The sequence below is a fragment of the Suricata suricatta genome, chromosome 11 (genome assembly GCF_006229205.1).
Source record: "Suricata suricatta isolate VVHF042 chromosome 11, meerkat_22Aug2017_6uvM2_HiC, whole genome shotgun sequence".
Lineage (NCBI taxonomy): Eukaryota > Metazoa > Chordata > Mammalia > Carnivora > Herpestidae > Suricata > Suricata suricatta.
In genome coordinates, this window is record NC_043710.1 from 13,050,523 (window position 1) to 13,058,306 (window position 7,784).

Here is a 7,784-nt window from a genome sequence, read left to right on the forward strand (position 1 = left end):
TCCTCCATTAGGTTTCTCCTGTTCTCCTGTTAGACCTATGAGTGCAAATGTATGGTATCTGTCCTTCTCCGCCTGACTTATTTCACTTAGCATGACACCCTCGAGGTCCATCCACTTTGCTACAAATGGCCAGATATCATTCTTTCTCATTGCCATGTAATATTCCATTGACTATATATACCGCATCTTCTTGATTCATTCATCAGGTGTTGGACATTTAGGCTCTTTCCATGATTTGGCTATTGTTAAAAGTGGTGCTATGAACATTGGGGTACTTGTGCCCCTGTGCATCAGCACTTCTGTATCCCTTGGGTAGATCCCCAGCAGTGCTATTGCTGGGTCATAGGGGAGTTCTGTTGATAAATTAATTGATGCAGTACATCACATTAATAAAACAAAGGATTAGAACCATATAATCCTTTCATTAGATTAAAAAAAACCCAAAAAAGCATTTGACAAACATGGATTTTTTATAAAGGCCCTCAACAAAGTAGGGATAGATGAAGCATACCTCAACATCATAAAGGCTACATTTGAAAGACCCACAGCTAATATCATCCTCAGTGGACAAAAACTGAGATACTTTCCCCAAAGTCAGGAAAAAGACAAGGATGCCCACTCTCCCCATTACTATTTAGGATATAGTTGGAAGTCTAAACCTCAGCAATCAGAAAACAAAAAGAAATAAGGGACACCCAAACTGGCAAGGAAGAAGTCATGCTTTCACAATTTGCAGACGGCATGATACTCTATGTAGAAAACCCAAAAGACTCCACCAAAAAAATCGGCAGAACTAAAACATGAATTCAGCAAAGTTATAGGATATAATATCAATGTGCACAAATACGTGTGCAAATATTTGTAGATGCATTTCTATGTACAAATAAGAAAGAACCAGAAAGAAATCAAGGAATATATCCCACTTACAATTGCACCAAAAACAATAAGATACATAAGAATAAACATAACTAAAAAGGTAAAAAAAAAACCTGTACTCTGAAAACTATAGAAGACTTATGGAAGATATTGAAGAAAACACTAAGAAATGGAAAAACATTGCATGTTCATGGATTGGATGAAAAAAGATTGTTAAAATGTCTATGCTACCCAAAGGAACTTACACATTTAATGCAACCCCTATTAAATTGCCACCAGTATTCATTGCAGAGATATATCAAACAGTTCTAAAATTAGTATGGAGCCACAAAAGGCCCCAAATTGTCAAAACAATCCTGAAAACAAAACAAAACTAAACTGGAGGCATCATGATTCTGGATTTCAAGCTGTATCACAAAGTTGTAGTATCAAGACAGTATGGAACTGGCAGAAAAACAGACACATAGATTGATGGAACAGAAATGAGAACCCCAGAATAGAGTCAAAACTATATGGTCAACTCATCTTTGACTAAGCAGGAAAGAATAGCCAATGGAAAAAGACAATCTCTTCAACAAATGGTGATGGGAAATCTGGGCAGTGACATGCAGTAGAATGAAAGTGGACCACCTTCTTACAGCACACATAAAAATAAATTCAAAATAGATGAATGACCTAAATGGGAGCCAGGAAACCATCAAAGTCCTAGAGAGGAACACAGGCAGTAACCTCTTTGACACCAGCCAGCCAAACTTCTTTTTTGAATACCTCGCAGAATGCAAAAAAAAAGCAAAAGCAAACATGAACTATTGGGACTTCATCAACATCAAAAGCTTGATGTTAGCTTTGGAAACTACAAGGCAGTGTACAGACTGGGAGAAGATATTTGCAAAAGACATATTTGATAAAGGGTTGTGGTAGAACCCCAAGGAATGTGGTGAAAACCTCAAGACAAGGGAAGGCAATCAAGCTGTGTATGTGTACGTGACATTGTTCATGACTCTGTAACATAGACTGTATGTCACCATGTATGGGAGACAAAGGAGCAAAATTTGTGCAAAAGGCAACCCCTTGCTGACTTCGGGCTCAGCCTTTTGGGTCTCAGCCCATGAGGCCCATGCCAGCATGAATAAAACTACTCCCTGGAAAGGAAAGCCTTTTTGTCCCAACTCTCTATGGTTAACTGGCCCCTACAGGGTTATTATTCAAGATCTATAAAGATACTATCAAATTCAATACCTAAAAACAAATAATACCATTAAGAAATGAACTTAGCATCATGAATGAACTCTAGTAGAACTCGTTATTATATCCTACCCAAATGATTTCACTCACTGGATGTTATAATTTGACGACTTCATTCTATATATGAAAGTCCTTCCAGCAAACATTCATTCAATAGCAATTATATGGCTATAACACAATTTAGATCAGGAAAAATCACAAAAACATCAAAGACCATGACTTGTGTCATTATTTTAAGCTATTATTAGTTGTTCTGTTTATCTGGTTAGAATAAATGGTGGTCCATAATACAAAAATTCCGTGAAAATAAACCCCTACTCACTCAAAACAATCAGCTCAAAATTATTACGAACTGGTGCAGTAGGATGGAGGAAATCCCAAGACTCTAATTAGTACAAGTCTGCATAAGTTATCATTTCCCTGGTGTTTTTTCTTTTAATAATATTGTAATTATTTCTCAGTGTATGTTGAAAAATAGTTTAAGGATAGGAGCTTCAAATTACAATTTGGGTATAAATCACTCCCAGCATCTCATCATTTGGACCACTAGTGTCTCTGAAAGAATTTTTCCTGGGGTGAGGTAAGAATAAAATTTCTGACTTCTATACTTGCAGTATGTCTTCCTATTTCAGTTTTGGATCTTCATTCTAGGAGTCAGGGGACCACAGAGGCAGCTTTGAATGTTAGCTTAGTTTCTTGACCAGTTACAAGGAGTTTGTATATGTTTTTATTCAGATTGGTCACTAGAAAATATTAAAGTCTTGCTGGAATTATGTGCTTACACCATCAGTTTACAAATAGTATTCTCTTCATCCATTCAATAATTGAACACATATTATATAACCATATGAGAGGAAACACTTGATGATCTCATAATTTTTAGAAGAATAATATCTGTTGAGGCATCGAGGTGACTCAGTTGGTTGAGCATCTGGCTCTTGGCTTTGGCTCAGGTCATCTCACGGTGGGTGTGTTTGAGCCCATGTCTGGCTCTGTGCTGATGACGCTGAGCCTCCCTGGGATCCTCTGCCTCCTTCTCTCTCTGCTCCTCCCCGGCTCTCTCCTCTCTTTTTCAAAAATAAATAAATATCTTAAAAAATAATACTATCTGTTGGAAGAGCAGCCCCCCGATATCAAATAACTGAAAAGAGAAAAATTCAAGAAAGAATTCTCATATTTATTTTAGCAAAAATAAAACTCTTATAGAACTTTATAAATCTTTTTAAATTATTTGGGAGAGAAATTTGGGGGGGGAATTTAATATTAAACTAAGAGATACATGGCTAGTAATGGATATAGGATTTGTAACTACATAAATGCTGAATCGGAATGTTACAAATGATGGGCATTTTAGAAATTATTTAGCCAAAGAATGATATTGAATAGATGAGGACTCAAGTTCACAGAAAGAAAGTCACTATATCAAGGTTAAATGATTGCTTTCTAAAAAAAAATAATGTTTATTTACTTTTGAGAGAGAGAGAGAGAGAATGAGAGAGAAAGAGAGTGAGCAAGCAGAGGAGGGGCAGAGAGAGAGAGGGAGACACAGAATCCAAAGCAAGCTCCGGGCTCTCAGTGGTCAGTACACAGGCCAATGTGGGGCTCAAACTCACAAGTTGTGAGATTGTGACCTGAACCTAAGTTGGACACTTTACCAAACTAAGCCACCCAGGTGCCCTGGTAATTGTTTTCTAAACGAAGATTCAAAAGAGTTTTTACTGATATCATTGACTGGTATAAAGCCATATTGTGTAACAAGATCTATAATTTAAATTCATTCATTGTAACAGGTAATGCACCTTGCTCTTAAATTTGTGAAACACTGGAATGTAAATCTAAGAGAGGGGAAGAAACTTTAGTTTCTTATGACAGAGTAGACAAGGAAGGTGCTCCTTGGGGAAATTATTATTCATGTGAGATGCTTGGCCCCACCCACTGCATGACCTATTTAGCTGTTTTGTCATTTCCTACCTTAAAGTATCAACCTTGTGCACTTGGAGCAGTTAGCAAAAATGAAAGCAATTCAGACTTATGCTGCTATCTTCAACATTTGCCTTTAAATTGAATCCTGAAGATGGCAAACTATTCCCCAAATGAACATTCAACCAGCAGGGATGTCAATAATACTTATAGAAGTGAGCTTTACACTTTGATCAATTGATTTTGAGTGGGAGCATAAATCCTTGGAACTCCAAATTTTCACCAAATATTACCAGTTTATCTTATATGACACCTGTTTGCTTGCTCAATAATCCCTCCTAAATTATCAAGTAATGTTCTGTTTTCTTGTGTTGTTACATAGTAGAAAATATGTTTGCATATCAATATCCTTGTGATTCAAATTCACTTGCATGAAAAATCTATGTTGTCTCTGCTATTTTGTTTATTCCAATCTGGAGAAAAGCAATTTGACATTATCGAGCCAGTGAAAGCTTATGTTGAATTTTATTTTCATTAAACTACTTGAAATAAGGGACATAGATTAAAAAAGAAACTCATTGCTACTTGCACTGACTTCTAATTAATCCAGAAATTTCAAGTTCGATATCAAAGTCAGAGGGAAATCTTTGTTTAGGAGAATGTCTGGTTTTCTAACTCACTGAAATTTAAATTGTGTGTGTGTGTGTGTGTGTGTGTGTGTGTGTGTGAGATTTCTCATGCAGAGAGCAAAATGTGCACGACTATTAAAAAACTAGTTCAGTGATCTCTCCAATAATTCAGTATGAATTACTCGGCATTCTATATTGAAATTGGAATTAGAAAATAAGAATCATGGAAGGTAAATTTTGCTACTCCTTAAATCAATATCAAATGAATGAACAATCTTTCCGACTTCAGGGAATGGTGGGTGCAGTAATTTGAGGAGGAAGCTTTTCAAGAGTAGTTCGCATAGCCATTAAAGTTGAGCCCAGACATGCAAGAAAGCTCTACAAGTTTTTGCTCATAGAGAGAAAAATAATCTTCAGTTGAATTTCTATTAAGTATTCCAAAATTATTCAGATACTTATTTGCAGTAGAAAAAAAATGGCTTTTCTTCTAATGCAGCAGGTTTGGTTTGGAGTTATCATAGAGATCTATCAAAAATATTTAACTTACCAACAGCTTTTGTCACATGCCCTTTTCCAATATCAAATTTTTTTTTAAGATATTGAGAATCGTATTTCCAGATATTTTTGGCCTTTAAAATTTGAATCAATAAGAAGCTCAATTAGATGGGTTTTATTTTATTTTATTTTTTAATTTTTTAAAATGTTTATTTATGTTTGAGAGACAGAGAGACAGATTGTGGGCAGGCAAGGAGCAGAGAGAGAGAAAAAGACACCAAATCCGAAGCAGGCTCCAGGTTCTGAGCTGTCAGCACAGAGCCTGATGCGGGGCTGGAACCTATGAACCATGAGATAATGACCTGAGCTGAAGTTGGACGCTTAACTGACTGAGCCACCCAGGTGCCCCTCAACTAAACTGATTTTTGAAACAGGGTCATGGATTGCAAGACAGGTCTGTAAAAAGACAGAGGAGTAGAAACCAAGGAAGCATGATTTTAAAAATAATATGTAATAATTTCATCACAGAAAAGTTAAAATATGTGCAAATTACATGAGAAGGTTTAAAATATGTGAAACTTATATTATATTCACATATATAATAATTTACCACATATCCAATCTCAAATAGACATTTAATAAGCAACAATTATTATTTGCTTGATATGAAATGCTGTGCAAACAGGGGCTAGTGTTTAGGGTCCAGTTGCACGGATTATGTGCTTGGGAGCAGAAAAACATGCATCGACCTCCAATTGATATACAGAGACCTGATGTCACATCACATTTTATTTCGCTAGTAGTTCTTAGGTTTTTTCTGCTTGCTTCCATTCCTTCCCATTTACGGGGTTCCTCTTCCAAGCTCTGTATTTCCTCCAAACAAGTTTTTGAGAGCATGAATCAATGATAATTTCAAAAGTGCTTTAGTGCGCTACCAGTGGAACTGCTGGAACAAGCTGATTTTCCAAGTGGTGCAAGATGGATCTTACATTCCTGTGTTTTGTTTCGCTATTAAGGGGCAAGGGTGCTATAGCAATCTCTGGTGCTCTGGGTGGAATTAGGGTTTCTAAGTCGAATAAGAATAGAGATGCTCCAGGCTCTTTGAATGACTGAGCACAGGAAAGGCTGCATGCTGTTGCCCACCTTGGGTAGCTGCACAGTGCCTGTGGGCATTAAAAGGCTCTGAGACTCCCTGCAACAGAGAAACCCATTTTCCCGTCTCTTTTTCAAAACACAGCATTTGGGAGGAGCCTGGGTGGCTCAGTCGGTTCAGCACCCAACTTCGGTTCAGGTTATGATCTCACAGTTCAGGAGTTTAAGCCCTGCATCAGGCTCTGTGCTGACAGTTCAAAGCCTGGAGCCTGCTTTGGATTCCGTGTCTTCCCCTCTCTCTGCCCTTCCCCTCTGTTCCCTCTCTCTCTCTCTCTCTCTCTCTCAAAAATAAACATTTAAAACAACTCAGCATTTTTCAAATTTAGTTTTACCAAAGACCCATTTTTTTGTCTGATATCCAGTTGTTCTGATGTATACAGTTTTGAAAATACTAATCTATAAACTTTGGTGACAGCAAGCTGAAGGTTTATGCGTGCCCCATCCCCCCCCCTTTCCTATTGTACTTGCTGTGTATTAGTTGCAGCGTTCTCCTCCTAAAGGTACAATAAAATAGAAGAGCATTCTTGCTTTGTAAAACTGAAGGGCCTGTGTGCATGGGAAGAAGTACTATAATCAAAACATAGTCTTTTCCTTCTTAAATTGTAAAGCAAGCTTGCTCAACTTATTTGAAGAAGATGGTAAGAAACAGGCAAATTAAATTCATATTTCTCTTTTATATTTTTATTGCTTTTATTAGCTGTTAAATATATTATGATGAGCCACCAGGTGCTAGTTTTTAGGGCATAGTTGTACAGATCTAAAGATGAGATGAGTGTCTTAATGCCATTGAAATGGAAGATTTACATGTAATGCTAAGGAGTATTTTCCAAATAGATTCATCTTTCTGGCCAGTGAGGAAAGAGAACTTTTGCTATTTACACAAATTCTGATTCTCAAATTATTGTATTTTGCTCTCAAAGACCAATGTTGTAGATTTAATCTATAGAAAATTCATCCCTGGATCTACATGGTATATCTTTGATTTATCTTGAAAGCCTCCTGTCTCTGTATGTACTAGTCACTCCATCTGAGAGCCCTCCCTACACTTATCTTTCTAGAAAATCCTTAGTTATCCTGTAAGTCCCATCAAAAAGTGACCATTCTTTGAGGCTATCCTGATTTTCTGGACACAGTTAGTTACTTGGTTCCAATGTGAACCTATCACATATGACCTTAATTTTCTCTTCACATGCCTCCTTTACTATGAAGATATGATCCAGCTTTGTCAAGACAAGCACTGTTACCAGTTACCTTTATTTCCCTAGTAAAGTGACTCACATATGTGTAGTGTCCAATGCTGTTTGCATTCAAAGATTATCTTATTGGGGTGCCTGGGTGGCTCAGTCAGTTGAGCTTCTGACTTTCACTCAGGTCATTATCTCAGTTCATGAGTTTGAGCCCTGCATGGACTTGCTGCTGTCTGAACAGAGCCTGCTTTGGGTTTTCTGTCCCCTTCTTTCTCTGTAC